Genomic DNA, 16,365 nt, shown 5'->3' on the forward strand with positions numbered 1-16,365 from the left:
CCAGAGAAGTCTTCTGGTATAATTGATATTAAAAATAATTTATAAATTTTGTAAAAAAATATTTTGATAAATGAAAAATTAAAATCATGTAATTATAAACATTTTTAAGTGATATAAATTAAGATACAATAAATTAAAATTATAAATTATAAACAGTTTTAAGATACAATAAAATTGAATTGTTTTTAACATAGATGAGTGAAAGTAGTGAATCATGATATTCTTTGGTTTAGGTTTGAAACATATTTTGTAGTATTGTATGTATTCTTAGGGTTAGATTTTGGAAAGTTTAAATGCTTTTTTGAAAAATAATTTTTTACCTATATGTGTTTATTTCTTTGGATAGTAAACATTTTCTAAGTTCAATTGGTTTTATGAAGTGTTAAGTTAGTTAAAGTAGTTTATGGGTTATGTTTAGGGTCTAGACGACTTACAGAGAAGTCATATGGCGATTATTATCGGTTAGAAGACTTCTCTGAAAGTCTTCTAACTCCCGCTAAAAAATATTTTAGTTTCCCGCTAAAAATATTGAAGTCTTCTGAGCGAATAGTAAATTTGTCTGAAAGTCTTCTAACTCCCGCTTAAAATATTTTAGTTTTCCGCTAAAAATATTGAAGTATTCTGAGCGAATAGTAAATCGAAGATATTTAATCGTATTGGAATTTTTGTCTCCTTATATGAAGAAAATTTATACACTTTCTCTCTCTCTCTTCCTCTCAAATGGCAGCAACAAAAATGCAATTTTCTTCATTTTAAAACTCTGAAACCTCTCTCTAATCTCTTCCAACTTAAAAACACCAAACTTTATATCAATTTATTGTTATTTTATGTCTTCTCACTGATTTATTTTATTTTTACAGGTTTTTATTACATTGTTTTCATCTTCCACTCTTTTAAAGGTAGATCTATAAATCATATTAATCTATTGTTGTTTAAAGCTCTTACCCTCCCAAAACTCTTTTGGTTTTTTAAAGCTCTTATCTTATTTGAAGTTTTTCTATGTTTTGAAGCCATTTTAATGCTTTTGGATATGCATATTTTTCAGATTTGAGACAGACTTGGAAGACTTCCATGTAAGTCATCTGAAGTCTTTTAACATTTAGTGCACTAAATCTCTTACTTTTTTTTCACAAATTATCATTTTTTGAAAACTCCAAATGTTATATCAATTTATCATTTTTTATCTCATGTCATTGTAACTAATTCATCTAGTTTCGTAGGTTTTTTATTACATGGTTCTCATCTTCCACTCCTCTAAAAGTAGATCTATAAATCATATTCTTTTTAGTTGGTAACCCCTTGTTGCTTAAAATTCTTACATTTTGAAAACTCTTTCGGTTGTTTTAAGCTCTTGCCTTATTTTTAATATATTTTGAAACCATTTGAATGTTTTTGGATTTGTAGGTTTTTCAGATCTGAGACAGACTTAGAAGACTTCCAGGGAAGTCTTATCGGAATACTTCCAGGGAAGTCTTATCGGAAGACTTCCTTGGAAGTCTTCTCGGGAGACTTCTAACATTTAATGCACTAGACGATTTCTTTGAAGTCTTCTGAGAGTCTTCTGAAAGTCTTCTGACAGACTCTTCTCCCATGTCAAGTGGAGTCCAAACTTATCGTTGTGGAGGAATGATCTATAATATTTTGTTTATGGTCGGTTTTTTATTTGTATGTGTACTCTTTTATTTGTTGATTCTTGTGTAAATTTGAAAATATATTAATGATTTTTTTTGGTAAATATGTTTATGTCTACAATATTATCTTGCCAAAATTACTTGACATTATTGAAGTTATTGATTCAAGTTCAAAGCAAAACAAATAACACAAAAAAATAATCAAATTTACTACAACTAAGGAAAAAAACTTCACAAGAAAACTTAGTCAAATTCAAAAAATATCAAAATTACATTAGTTCAAACATATAACAGTTTCACTAGAAGGCTTGTGGGATGTCTTCCGAAAGACTTATTTTCAGAATACTTCTTGGAAGACTTATTCTCAGAAGACTTCTCGGAAGACTTAAAATTAAAGAGGGAAATTGAAATATATGCGGGAAATTTAGGTGGAAAATTAAAATTTAAGCGGGAAATTCAAATTTTAAGTGAAAATTGAAATTTCAAATTTCATGAAATTTAAAAATATCCTATGATCTAAGAAGACACATTAAACCATATTACTTGATATTCTTAAAGTTACTTAACACTTTTTAAAGTTAAAAAACATATCTTAAAGTTAGTTAACAAGTTTACAAAAACTAACATAGAAGACTTACGTGGAAGTCTTTTCGGATCATCTAGAAACTTTAATAAACATGAATGTTGGTAAACTCATAAATATCACCAATTAAAAGTTCCAATATTGACTAATATACATGAATTAACAAGAAAGTTTACAAAAATATATATAGTTTTAGAGAAGAGTTAATTGGCACCTATAGCTTTATTGAGCACTTATATTAGCAAAGTGCCCCTGTCTTTTGATTAATAATTTTAAAACCATAATTCCCCTAGAGTACTTTGTACTCTACTCTGTGCAGCAGAAACGGATGTCAGTCTCGTGGATGTGAAGTGTTTATTAACTCCAATAAAAACGACTTTTTTCTTTGTTGGTGTCCGTTTGACAAGACAGTAATCATATAAACTATGTTGTTTCTAATTTTTATTTTCTCAAAGCCTTCTGATTAAGAATTTCAAATTATGAGTTTAATTAACTTTTGGAAAATAATGTGTATTTAAAAATATGGTTATTAATTTTCAAATTACGGGTTTAGTTAATTTTGGGTTGATTATGGGGTATTTTTTTGAAGTCAGTAAAATGTTATATATATTTTATTTAATTTAGTAGCTGATAAATGTTTTGGTAAATAGTTTGTCAATTTATAGACTGTTTCATACATGGTTTGTTATGGTTTGTTACTTGATAAACTGGTAGATACATGGTTTGTGAGTTGATGTATTTTTGATAAATTGTTTGTTATCTGATAAATTATTTTGTTACATTGTACATGTTATTTTAACTTATACATAGTTTGATATCAAATTACTGATAAATGGTTAGTATGCTACATAGATTTGTTGTTATCTGATAAAATATTTGTTACTCGGTACATGTTCTGTTACCTGATATATAATTTGATATACAAAATTGATAGATGGTTTGTTACCAGATACATGTTATGTTACCTGATATATAATTTTTTATCTGCTATATGTAATGTTAGATCATATATAACACTATGTCATATGTAAGTTAATATATTTATTTATTATATGTTCTATATGATAAGTAACAATTAATACATATATTAACAGCTACTATGTTTTTTAAATGATATACCAGCTATTAACAACCAAAAATAACGATTATTGCATGCTAACTTTGTTTTTACTCGTTAATTTAAAATTTAGTAACTAACTTATCAATTATATTATTTATAGTGTAATAGATAAGTTAGTTATATTGTAATTATGATTTACTAGAAATACAACATAAGAGAATTAGTAACTTTCAAGATCAATGATTCAATGGTTTTACCTAGATTTGACGTCAAATTATTTTTAGTTTTTGCCGTAGTTTCAAAAAATTAGAATCTAAAATTTTATGTACATCAAAAAAAATGAATAACCAATAAAGATATTCAAAAAGAGGGAAAAAGAAAAGAAGAAAAAAAATGAAGAGAATCAAAAGAAGAAAAACAATGGTAATAAGAAAAAAATAAAATAATTTGAAAAAAAGTGAAAGAGATGAGGAAAGAGAACGTGAGAGCAGAGGAGAAGAGACAGAGAGAGATTGTCAGATGAGAGGAAGAATTGGAGGAAGAAAAAAGGGAAATCGGCCAAAAAAAACACGAACTTTGCAGGAATTGCCAAAACAAACTTGGACATATTGGCTGGCCAATAAAATCCTGAATTTTCATTGACTTTTTCAGTTTATTAAGAACGTTACGATTGACTTACCAGATTAGCATACCATTAATAGAGATAACAGATAATTTAGATGACGTTAAAACGTCGTTAGACAAAGAGATGAAACGACGTAGTTTCAATTAGAAATGTTATTAAAAAAATGTGCTTCCATTGAGGATCGAACCCGTGCACTGGTGTTTAATGGAACAGTTTTTTTGCCACTGAGCTAGTGGACTTTACAATAGATTGACGAACAAAGTTCTTTATATTTGGCTTCGAAAAATAAAATTTTAGTTTTTATTTAAGAAAATAAAAATCTTAAAAAGTTTTCAATTTTTTTTAAAAAAAATTCAAAATCTAGCTTTAAAAATAGATATATTTTTTTAAAAAATCAATTTTTTTTTAAATGAAAATTTGGGAAGATTTAAATCGAATTTTAAAAAAAAAAACATTGAAAACTTTGGAAGACTTTTATTTTTTTTTAGGAAATCAATTTTTTTTTTTAAAAAAATGAAAATTTGGGAAGATTTAAATCGATTTTTTTAAAAAAAATTGAAAATTGTGGAAGATTTTTATTTTTTAAGAAAAATAATTATTTTTTTCTTAAAAAATAAAAATCTTATAAAGTTTTCAATTTTTTAAATTTTGTTTTTCAAAATCTAGCTTAAAATCAATTTTTTTTTAAAAAAAAATCAAAATTTAAAGAAAAAATAAAGATTTTGGAAGATTTAAATAGAAATTTTTTAAAATCGAAATCCTTTTAATTAAATAAAACGATGTCGTCTTGAGATTTTGTCTTAAACAAAACATCCAGATCTTTTAATCAATAAAGAGAAATAAGTAGAGTAGTATTCCAAAAAGCCCACCAGCCGAGTGGCAAAAACCTCTACCTACAACCCCAAGGGCATGGGTTCGAGCCCAACCAAAAAAAAAATTAATTAAACTAAACGACGTCGTTTTGAAGTTTTGTCTTAACAAAGATCTACATGAAACGACGTCATTTCGTTAAACGACAATAATTAACGGTGAGCTAACACTGTCATAACTCTCTGTTAACGGTGTGCTAATCTGGTCAGTCAATCGTAATTTTCTTAATAAACTGAAAAAGTCAATGAAAGTTCAGTGTTTTATTGGCCAGGTTCGAATACAGGTTTGTTTTGGCAATTCCTACAAAGTTCGTGATTTTTCTGACCGATTTTCCGAAGAAAAAATGTGTTGTATTCTCTACACTAACACCATCTGACTTTTTTATTATGACACAGGGGCATAATCGTCCGTTCAGTTCGTAATTGGTATGACACAAGCCATTAATGTCACTCGATGTGTAGTTCACCAATATAGACTTCCATTGTGTATATTCACCTAATTGCCTCTTTAGAGAAAATGAAAGTTTATTAAACATTTACGCATAAGACTTCTACGAAAGTCGTCCATTTGGGTCATTTTTGCAATTGAAAATTTACAAAGGACGACTTCTAGAGAAGTCTACTCTACAGCAGACTTCTTTGGAAGTCTTCTTTTGTAAATATTTGCTTACTTTTGTTAACAACAAAATTTCAAAAATATTAGAGAAGACTTCCCAGTAAGTCGTCTAGGATAAACAAGTTAGTTTTGCATTTTACCGAATTGTGTCAGAAATTTGATTTTTCCTGGACAACTTATTTGTACGTCGTCTGAAATAAAAATAAAACTTCAATATTTTATTATAATTAGACGACTTCCATATAAGTCATTTCAGGTTACCTGTGCAATTGAAAATAAAAATTAAATATTTAATTTTATCTGGACGACTTACATGGAAGTTTTCCGGTGGAGGACTTACACGGTAGTCTTCTGTAATACCCAAGGTTTGACCAGAATCTCGGAATAAAATCCTAAAAGACTTCCGTGTAAATCGTCCAGATAAAAGTAAGTATTTAGGTTTTATTTTTCAATTGCAAAAGTAACGTGAAACAACTAATTAAAATATTAAGTCGCCCAGGAAAAGTCAAATTTCTGATACAATCCGGTCAAATGCAAAACTAACATGTTTATCCTAAACGACTTACCGAGAAGTCTTCTCTGGTATTTTTTTCAATTTTTTTTGTTAAAAAAGAAAGTGAAAGACTTCCATAGAAGTCGTCTATAAAAACATATATAAAAGTCAATTGCAAAACTAACTTATGCATTGACCAAAGACTTTCGTGTAAGTCTTCTACTACCAGAAGACTTACACAGAAGTCGTCTGACGAACATATCTAAAAAAAAAACTGATTTCATAGTTTCAACCAGTGAGATAACTTGTTTAGCACACATAAATATTTTCTAAGCACCCAGAATCTCAAACAGAAGGGACCCACCAACAATCGTAAGCTTCAATGGCTCTATGAATCAAAATCTTGGATTTTTTGGATGAATATGAAGAGAAAGTGAAAGAGATGTTATTTTTAGTTCATAAGAATTGAGAAAGAATGAGTGTAAATCGACTTGAGTTGCATTAAGAGTTTCAAATTGGTTGTTCATGGTGGTTGGTATATTGATGACAATGACAATCTTGTAAATATTTGAAGATGATGAGGTTGAAAGAGTAAAAAGACTAATTTCAAAAAAAAAATGATATTTTCGTGAATAATCTGAACTTGAGAGGTGTATAGGGCAAATAAATTTTTCCAAAAATGATATGTTAGTTTTGTGTTTGACTTTAAGTTTTGAATCAATTTTGCAAATAACCTTTATTTTTAAACCATCAATTGTATCATCCACATTTCTTAACAAATATGTATTGTATTGGATTTACATTGAGTTATTATTTATATGAAATATATGCAAATCAGATATAGACAAATTAATTTATAGTTTATTTATATATTACTTAAATTTACTATTTATATTTTACAATTTAAATGAATATAACTTCATATTTATAGTTTGATCATAATTTTTCGTCTGGTATATTTTACCTTTGTAAGAGCTTAAAAGAGTGAATATATTTATTTTGTTCCTGGTTTTTTACTTGTATTTTGTTCGTGTATTTGACCCGGGTGCCTAAAATGTTAGATAAAGGTATATGCTAAATTAATCAGCTATACAATTTCGGTTTATATAAACTAGATTATAGGAAGTATTTAGTTTGTTGTTCATATGGATGCGGAGTTACCAGTTTAGATTACATAGTCTACTTGAGTCTGTTTTGGTTGTCGATAAAAAAAAATATAAGAAGTATTTATATGTGCCTCTTCCAAACTGAAAGAAAGAAATGAGCATGATTTTTTAACAACTGATTCAATTTTAGTAATAGAAAATATTCTGAATGTCTGTTCAAAAATTAATAGTGTTTTTAAGTTACATTTTCATTTAAATACAATAAAATTGGTTTTAGTGATTTATATATATATGTGGGAATGGGTCATCAAATGTTAAAGAGGTTTAAGTTATTTGCTTGTATAGTATATGAAAATGCGGGTAATAGAAATAGTGTTTATCATAAATATGCGAACACTAATAACTTTCAAAAATTTAGAAATAAACACATAATTGAATTCTTTACATTAAATTTAATTAATGTTTGTTCAAAAAATGAAAATAAAAACGAAAAAGAGGAATGGTCACGTGGGGGGAGAGGGGGGGGGGGGGGGGGGGGGGGAAGGGGAGGTAAGCAGATAGACAAATGGTAAGATTTATTGTATTGATTTGCAATTGGCAAGTTAAAGATTAACACTAATTAATTTAGGTAATTGTGTATAAAAATTAGAAAAGACATGGATTGTTTAAATGTAGGGTAATTAAATACTTCAGTGGCATAGACTTGTAAATAAGTAGTAAATCTTAGGGTTATTTTATATTTCTATTTCTATTTTAATAATATAGATATAGACTTCTTTGGTATCAAGTCAGAGATGAAATGTATAACACTCTTGTCTTTGCGTGTTTGAAGTTTGTAGGTTGTGATATGGTAGATGAAAATTTAGTATGTTAAATACAGTAATAACTAATAGGGTTCAGACCACTTTAATTGAGTCAATAAAATATATTAAATCGCGAGATTAGTGGCAAAAGAATCCCTTCGGTTTCATGTATAATTTTTAATTGGTAATGAGAATTTAAATAAATTATTAACAACTTTCTTATATTAACCGAACCCAGAATGCGATTTGATTAGCATACGCATATTAGTTTCCTATTTTTGGCTATTTCATAAATTATTAATATGATTGGTAATAAACTTTATAAAAAACTGCAAAAGATATAGTAATAAACTTTCGTAGTTGTATGTCGTAATGCAAACGATACCATATCATTTTTTCACTTGGCATTGTGTTACATGTTGTGGACCGTAATTTTTTTGAGGTTTCAAAATAGAAATAATAAGTTTTAAAAATGTCATGAGTAAAATATTCATTTAACAGAAAACAATCTTATCCCTTATATATTAATTGAGAATCATTTAAAATTATAACATATAGTTTGTATTAATTACAAAAGAGTTTTGCTGATTTGTCGGTTAATACATCTCAATTTTGTTTACGTGGCAGCACTACCTGCATACAATAAGAGATCCATTAACATTATATGAGAAACACGTTGTCACATTGATCATTATTAAAAAGATCATCATCTTTGCAAGTATACACAATTTCCGTCCTAACTTATGATTTGTCATAAAATAGATGAATATTAATTTCCATCAGAAATGCATTGTTCTAGCCTACAGTTTTTCATAGCAGAAGATGCAACTCCATCAGAAATGCATATTCCAACATAGTTATGGTGGTGTTTTGTAAGGGCATGTTTGTTTCTCCATCTGAATAAACCATTTGGATGAAGATGAGAGTTTTATTTGTTTAGACACTAAAAGTACAACTCATTCAAATGGATCATCCGGATGACTTTTGGAATCTAGACTTAATTTTCAAATCCATTCAAATGAACCAATTTGGATCATTTGAATGAAGATGATTCATTCAAAATGGTACAATATCTATTATGCCTCTAATGTAATTCACAAATTACAAAGCTAAAATAATATTATTTTGTCACACATTAAAACTAATAAAATCAAATAAAACATTTTTTCCGCGAAAATCAAAAAACTAAATTTTCACACCAAAACCTCAAAACGCATTTTCCTGCAACGCAAAAACGTGTTTTCCCGTCAAAACCAAAAAAATCTTGTTTTCCCGCGAAACCGCAAAAATGCGTTTTCCCTCAAAAACCACAAAATATGTTTTTCCCGCAAAACAACAAAAACACGTTTTACTGCCAAAACCGCAAAATCTCGTTTTCCCGCCAAAACCGAGAAATCTTGTTTTCCCGCTAAAACCGAGAAATCTCGTTTTCCCGTCAAAACTGAAAAATCTCATTTTCTCACAAATACGTGTTTCCCGCCAAAACGCGGCAAAAACACATTTTCCCGCCAAAACCGAAATATCCCGCAAAAATGTGTTTTGCCGCCAAAACCACAAAATTGTGTTTTCCCACCAAAACCACAAAAACGTGTTTCCTATCAAAATCGAAAAATCTCGTTTTCCCTCGAAAACCGCAAAAAAATTGTTTTTCCATCAAAACCGAAAAATCTCATTTTTCTGCCAAAATCCCAAAAACACATTTTCCCGCCAAAACCACAAAAATCTTATTTTTCGCCAAAACCGCAAAAAGCGCGTTTTCCCGCCAAAAGCGCAAAAGCGTTTTTTCTCGCCAAAACCGCAAAAAGCGCGTTTTCCCGCCAAAACCAAAAAACCCGCGTTTTCCCGCCAAAACCGCAAAAATGCGTTTTCCCGCCAAATCGAAAAATATTGTTTTCCCGCGAAAATCGCAAAACGCATTTTCCCGCCAGAACCATCGAAATGTGTTTTCCCGCCAAAACCGAAAAAATCTGTTTTCCGCCAAAACAAAAAAACCTCGTTTTTCCGCCAAACTGAAAAATATCGTTACCGCAAAAATGTGTTTCCCGCCAAAACCGCAAAAACATGTTTTCTCGCCAAAATCGAAAAGTATTTTCACACCAAAACCAAAAAATGTTTTTGTCCGCTAAAACCGAAAAATTTGTTTTCCGCCCCAATCGCAAAAAAAAACTTGTTAATTTTGAAATAATTTTAATGTAAATATATTAAACCAAATAATTAAATGTAATATATTTAAAAAAATAATACCAAAGATTAAACTAACACAAGGGTATTTTGGTAATTTCCTTATTAAACTCATTTGGATGGAAATGAAAACAAAGAAACAAACATATGATTCATTCAGATGATTCATCTAAATGAGATATCTGGATGGACAAACAAATAAGTACAAAAATCTGAATGGATCATCTGGATAGATCATACAAATGAATCATCTGAATGGAAATGACAAATGGTGAAACAAACAGCCCTAAATTGCATAATTTTTAATTGTTGTAAACAAACAGTAGCAAAAAACGTATCGTTAAACTTGAGATATGATGGCTAATTTGAATATTAATAATGGTGATTTCAAACTTTGAGGTGTATGCTAATTATTATTTGATTTCAAACTTGGAAGTGTATGCTAATTACGGTAGCAAACAAGAAGTTTCATATCTTCCAATTACTTGGTGATTTCACTATGCTGATTTGAATTTCATTAATATTGGTTACCAGTTAGTAGAACTATTGTCACAATTGCATGTAAATATTATACACATTATTTTTCATCCAAATGACTTAAAGGACAAATTTTTTGAAATTTAATAATCGACATTGGTTTTTTTTATTTTTGACATCAAAAGGCTATTCTATTACTCAAGTTTGAGGTAGTCTGGGTAACCAGACCGGAATAGAACAACCAAAGTAGCATAACGATCTATGAAAGGTACGAGCAATCCTAGCTAATGAATTAGCTAACACATTTTCTGTTCTTGGTACGTAGCAAATCTTGAAGTCCGAGTAGCACATCTTGATCGTTTGAATCATCTCCAATTCAGTTGAGAAGCTAGGCCTTGCTTGTGGATCTGTCAGCATTCTAATCAGGTCTTTGCAGTCTGTACCAAATCTCTGACAATCCGAGTGCTGTAACATTGTTTCCATTGCCCACTTCAAAGCTTCCAATTCCGAGTGTAGAGCTGACTCCCTCCTCCTCAAGTTCCTCGTTCCTATTAGCTGGATATTCCCCCTACTATTTTTCCAAGCCCATCCAAGTCCACTAAACTGATCCGTAGAGGTCCATGAACCATCTATCATGCATATGTCCCCCAAGCTTAAGACTTGTGGCTGTTGAATAACTTGTACAGTATTCATATTCTCTCTAGCATTATGTCAAGCTTGGCATTCTCTCTCTGCATGCCTAACTAGATCATCTGGGTCACTGTCTATTCCCCTGAATAGCTTATCATTGTGAGCCTTCCATATATACCAGATAATCCATGGATAGGGGTCCCTATCATTTTCTAGCTCCATGATGCTATTCTTCCTCCAAAATAAATAATCCATATTATTATATATGCTCGTGGTAGGAAAAATCTGAGGACTTGATTGTGTTGATGATAGCGTCCATGTTTGAAGAGCTGGTGGGCACTCAAATATTGCATGAGTAAAGTCTCTTCTGGTTCTCCACATCTTGGACAGTAATTATCACATCTCATGTTTCTTCTTGCTAGGTTCCTTGTGACCGCTACCTGTCATGTGATTAATTGCCATAAAAGATGGCGAATCTTTTGTGGAGTACTCACCTTCCAAGCAAAGGCTTGGAGTTTAGTAATGCTGGGTTCCAGAACCTCTTTTTCATCATCATCGTTCTTCAGGATGTTTGTAGCAACCCAGTATCCAGATTTTACTGTGTATTGGCCTTTTTTTGTATAATTCCAGCAGAACTATCTGGTCGATGAGTTGGGTTTATGGTCATACTCTGTATACTTGGTATGTCTTCATGTAGAACATACTGCTCAAGCATACTTAAATCCCACTCTTTGGTTTGAAAGTTAATGAGGCTACTGACTGTCATTTCTGGGTGTACCACTGGGACACTTGATCGCGCCGGTCTTGCTGGCACTGATGGGATCCATGGATCCTGCCATACTTTAATCTCATATCCCGAATGTACTTTCTTCCTTATGCCCAGCAGTAGTAGCTTCCTTGCTGCAATAATACTTGTCCACACATAGGATGGAGAATCTACTGAGCATATTCGCAAGGGCGAACTCAGTCTATAATATCTACCTCTCAGTACTCTTGCCACTAGTGAATCTGGGAACTGAACAAGACGCCATAGCTGTTTAGCTAAAAGAGCTAGATTAAATTCATGGATCATACGAAATCCAATGTCTCCTTCCTCTCTAGGTTTACACATCTTATCCCATGTAGCCCAGTGTATCCCTCTTTTTGGCGGATTTGAGCTCCACCAGAACTGTGCAATGGCACTAGCAAGGTTCTCACAAATTTCTAGAGGGAGTAAGAAGCTAGACATCACATACGTCGGGAGAGCAAGTAGGATAGACTTAATCAGTACTTCTTTTCCTCCCTTCGATAGCCATCTGCCAATCCACCCATTCAATCTGTGTAACAGCTTCTCTTTTAGGAATGCAAATAGCTTACATTTGGACCTGCATATATCTTCTGGGATTCCTAGGTAGGACCCCATTCCTCCTTCATTTTGTATGCCCAGTATATCTTTCAATTGTTGATGGTCACTTGCTGGTATCCTCTTGCCAAAGAGCAGAGAAAATTTGTCAAAATTGATGCATTGTCCAGATGCCTGCCCATATATCCTGACTACTTTCATAACTTCTTCACATTCACAGGGCTCCGCCTTACAGAAGAAAAGGCTATCGTCAGCAAATAGAAGGTGGGATACCGGGGGGCTAGCCCGAGCGGCTCGCATCCCCGTTATCTTCCCTTGATTCTCTGCTTGACTAAGAAGGCTAACGAGCGCTTCCGTGCATAGAATAAATATGAAAGGAGACAAAGGATCTCCTTGACGTAGGCCTCTCTCTGGAACTATGTGTCCCCTAGGCTCTCCATTCATCAAAACTTGGTACTTAACCGAGTTAACACATCTCATAATCCATTCAATCCATACCTCAGAGAAGCCCATCTTCCTCATGACTGCCTCTATAAAAGACCACTCCATTCTATCATAAGCCTTGCTCATATCTGTCTTGATGGCCATTCTCTTAACTCTTCCTCTTGGCTTTGTTCTCAAAGTATGAAACATTTCCTGTGCTATCATCACATTATCTGTTATTTGTCTCCCTGCCACAAAAGCCGACTGAGTCTCAGATATCAAATGTGGAAGGACCTTCTTTAATCTTTGGCATAAGACCTTAGATATTATTTTATAGCTGACATTGCATAGGCTGATAGGCCTAAATTGTGTCATCTCATTTGGCTTTGTCGTCTTAGGTATGAGACAGATATTTGTGTCATTCAATCCTTGTGGCATTGTACTATGGAAAAGAAATTGATTAACCATAAGAGTTAAATCTTCTTTCACAATGTCTCAAAACTTCTGGTAGAAGAGAGCTGTCATGCCATCTGGATGCATAACAAACAATGCTAATTTCACCTCCCACTCTGATACTGGTGCTGTGAGCTCTTCATTTGTCTGTCCAGTAATGGTCGTCTTTACTTCCGTGAGTGCCTCTGCTATATCCTCTGGGTTAGATGATTCAAATATTTGCCGAAAATAATTAGTAGCAATGGCTACTAATCCCTCCTCATCTTCCACCATGTTCCCATTTGCATCTAAAAGTTGTGTTATCCGATTCTTTGCTCTCCTCTGTTTTACTAATGCATGGAAAAATTTTGTGTTACGGTCTCCCTCCCTTAGCCAAAGAACTCTACTCTTTTGTCTCCAGAACATTTCTTCCGCCTTAAGAGCATTAGAAAGTTCCTTTAGAGCCGCAGCTATCTGTTCAGATGTTGCATTATCATCCGCTTACAAGTCTTCTACCTTCTCCTTAAGTTCTTCCATCAGCTTTTCTGAGTTCACATTATTTTCTCTCCTCCATTGACTCAAAGCTTTCCTACAGCTTGCAATATGATCCATTATACTTGCATCTGGTGGCAGGTCATCTGACTTCCATCCTTCTAGAATAACTTGCCTCAGCTCCTCATTCTGTAGCCATCTTTTAACAAATTTAAATTTATTTTTTCTTCTCTTTGGCCTTTTAAGAATCTCTGCTAGGACTGGACGATGATCCGAGCCCCAGAGCCTGAGATATCTCGAAGATGTGTGAGGAAATTGATCATGCCAATCCTCATTGCCCACTGCTCTATCTAAACGGCATCTCACTGTTACTCCTCTTGATCTTTTTCCTACCCATGAAAGCTTGTTTCCAGTGAATGGGAACTCCAGCATACCACAATTACTTAACATCTGTTTAAATGGCAAGAAAGAACTATCAGAGCGCCACCTACCTCCTTCCTTCTCAGTATGATCCACTATCTCATTAAAGTCACCAATCATGAACCAAGGTCCATTTCTAGTTGTGGCAAAGCGCGTAACACGCTACCAAACCTGATCTCTACGTTCTAAAACAGGGTCTACATAAACAAATGTCATGTAGACTTTTATTCCATCAATGACTGCCTCAATGTCAATCATTCTGTTATTTGAAAATAAAACATTAACTTGAAAATCATCCATAAATAAAAGAGCTAAACCTCCGCTGAGACCAAGTAGCTCAACGGTAAACAAACGATCAAATCCTAAGTCGGCCTGAATGTTTTGCAACTGCCGCTTCTTATTCTTTGTCTCAGAAAGAAACACAAGTCCTGGGCGATGCTTCTGACACATCTCCGTAAGGCGTCGAACTGTGAGGTCGCTTCCTATCCCTCGACAGTTCCAACTGAGTGTCCTCATGGATAAAGTCGTGATGAGTTTTTGGAACTCATCTCTCCATCACCTTTTGAGGAACTACCTCTCTGCTTTTTGTAGCCCTGATCGTTTCGCCTTGGTTTACTCTGATCTCTAGCCATATGAGCTCGATGAGACGAAGAAGAGTGTTTGCGGGGAGATCCACGACGAAGCATCTCAAAATTTTTAATTGGTAAGGCCGCTTTGGATCCTTTATTATCGTGTCTGCTGCTTGTTGATCTCCCTTCCGGTTTTGACTCTGTCATTGCCACATCCTGAAGAATCTTCGTCTTCTCCATCTTCTCTAGCTCCCACCCTAGCAGATCATCCTCTTCCCCAGCGCTATATGTCATCCTTGCATCCTGCTGTTCCTCAATATCCATGTCCTTAAGAGCTTCAATAACCTGCTCATCTCCCTCATCAGCTAGAGTAGAAAACGAGATAGATCGGTTAAGGTTCGTCGTCCGCTTCGTCACATTCCCTTCCATCTCATGATCATGTCGAGATGGCGTTACAATTGCGCTGGCTAGTCTCTTTCCGCTGTTACTCCTTTCCGGATGCTTAACTTGTTCGTCATGTAGCTCCGATAATCTGTTCTCTCTTGGTGCTGGAGCTTGTTCATAAGGAAAAAATCTCACGGAATCTTCCATATGTCGCTTGCTGAGCAACATGATTATCTCTTATGACTACTGATGTCGCCAAAGGCTTCTCCACTTTCTGTCGCCAAGTTTGCTCATGAGGACGGTCATATGGACCCTTAGAGGCTCTTGAACCCCCATAGCGATTACTTCTTGTGTAATCATTGTGGCGTCTGATGATCCTGTCTTGATGTGTTCCCCGACTTTCACGAGAATAGGATTCATTGGAGCCATACTTCTTATCAACTCCCACATGTCTAGGAGGCTTCAATTGATGTTGCAGGGGCTCAGCAGCCCGTTGTTGCGAGTTATGGTGTGGCGGCTGATACACACGACTACCTCGCTGGAGATTGTGGTTCTGATGCTGAACCACCGGTAGCTGTAACCTCGTGAAAATGCCAGTCTTCTCAGGTTCTGTTTGTAGTCTAGATCGTATGTCCTGAGAGGGGCAGTAGTCCTTCTCATGAGATAGCAGTCCACAAGTTGAAGAGTGTTAAAACAACAGCTCGTATTTAATTTCAATGGTAATCTCATCCCCATCCTTTGATTCTACTTTCCTTGAGAATTTAAGAGGGCGACGAGAGTCTATGTCGACGAGCATACGGCCCTCCACTAACTCTATAGTGTCGACATGGACATGTCCGAGTCTTGCTCCTATATTTCTCAATTTTTTTCTGTCTAGAGGTGTAATGGCAAACCAATGACTCGAACATGGAATGGGATGATCCAAGGATAGTCGTCGTGAACTATCGGTTCCCATTGCACCAGTACGAACATGCAGAAATTGAAGTGGAAAGGACTTTGTCGAAGAACAAAGTTAAGATCCTCTTATGTAGTAAAGTTTCTAAGAAACTTTCCATTGCCCAAATCATTCGCCGTAACACGATCTTCCAAACCCCATTGTGCCGGCATCTTCTGAAGCAGCTTCTCGACGTTTTGTTTCTTTTGATTAAGAATCTTCCCAATCAATGTTAACCTAAATTCATTGACAAGCACAGAATCATCTTGGTCCGTCAGCTTGATCGGTGCGTCAT

Source organism: Raphanus sativus, chromosome 8 (assembly GCF_000801105.2).
Source record: "Raphanus sativus cultivar WK10039 chromosome 8, ASM80110v3, whole genome shotgun sequence".
Classification (NCBI taxonomy): Eukaryota; Viridiplantae; Streptophyta; class Magnoliopsida; order Brassicales; family Brassicaceae; genus Raphanus; species Raphanus sativus.